The sequence below is a fragment of the Trichechus manatus genome, unplaced genomic scaffold (genome assembly GCF_000243295.1).
Source record: "Trichechus manatus latirostris isolate Lorelei unplaced genomic scaffold, TriManLat1.0 scaffold00045, whole genome shotgun sequence".
Lineage (NCBI taxonomy): Eukaryota > Metazoa > Chordata > Mammalia > Sirenia > Trichechidae > Trichechus > Trichechus manatus.
This window is the reverse complement of record NW_004443981.1, coordinates 6,938,371-6,939,468: the sequence shown is the minus strand read 5'-3', so window position 1 is coordinate 6,939,468 and position 1,098 is coordinate 6,938,371.

Sequence of the window (1,098 nt, the reverse complement as noted above, 5' to 3'; positions counted from 1 at the left end):
TTGGTACCATGGCAACTGCTACCCAGAGTAAGTGATTAGGGTCTCTGGCTGGTGGAGTCTAAGCACTGTAATTCTCCTCAAGCCTTACTTGAGCTTGACATTTTGCTGATTGACACTGAGAAATCTGTCCTGGTTATTTGCCAATTAGTGTAACTAAGTTCCAGCCATAATGTGTTTTCTGTGCATGTCTAAGATCTAAGTCACTTGGCCACTCCAGTGCAACCTGTAACCCGATGACTAGGACCTGCAGGCAGATGCTACCCAGGGCCATCACTGGTGGAATGCCAGCTCATGAGTAGATGTCCAGTGTGGATGCTGGTTTGCAGACATTGACTGCATTCATTAACTTGGTGCTTATAAAATAATTGAGGAAACTGGTGGAGAAATATAAACTATATACCCAACAGGGTTACTTAAGAATCAGCTTGGCCCCATGGTTAACATAATACCACACACACACACACACACACACACATATATATAGAGTGTAGGTTGGAGTGAGCTGATAAATATCACTGGCATTATTCACAGAAATAGGGAAGACACAAGGAAGGAGTAGATACCAGGTAAGGAGATATAAGGTAGACAGACCTGGAGTACAAACCAAAAATCATCCATTTGAAATTTGAACCAAGTCTCACTGAATTTTGGCCAGTCACATTGTCTAGACTAGTTGTTCCCAAACATTTGTTCATGATTCAGAAGCATTGTAACCAGCATTAAAAACACATTTTACAAGACTGTCACAGGGGCCACCTATGTATGATGTGACTTAGATTTTTTAGAAAAAAAAGAAATTCCCCTATAAGCCAACAGACAGGAAAGTAGAACCATCTCACCAGCAAGTACAATAATTTTGACAAGTTTTATCTAAAAATGGAAAAGTTGCATTCATATGTCCATAAATGAACTAGCAAAGATGGTTGTTGTTAGGTGCCATCAAATGAAACATTGCCTGGTCCTGCGCCATCCTCACAATCGTTGCTACGTTTGAGCCCATTGTTGCAGCCACTGTGTCAATCCATCTCGATGAGAGTCTTCCTCTCTTTCGCTGACCCTCTACTTTACCAGCATGATGTCCTTCTTCAGGGACTGGTC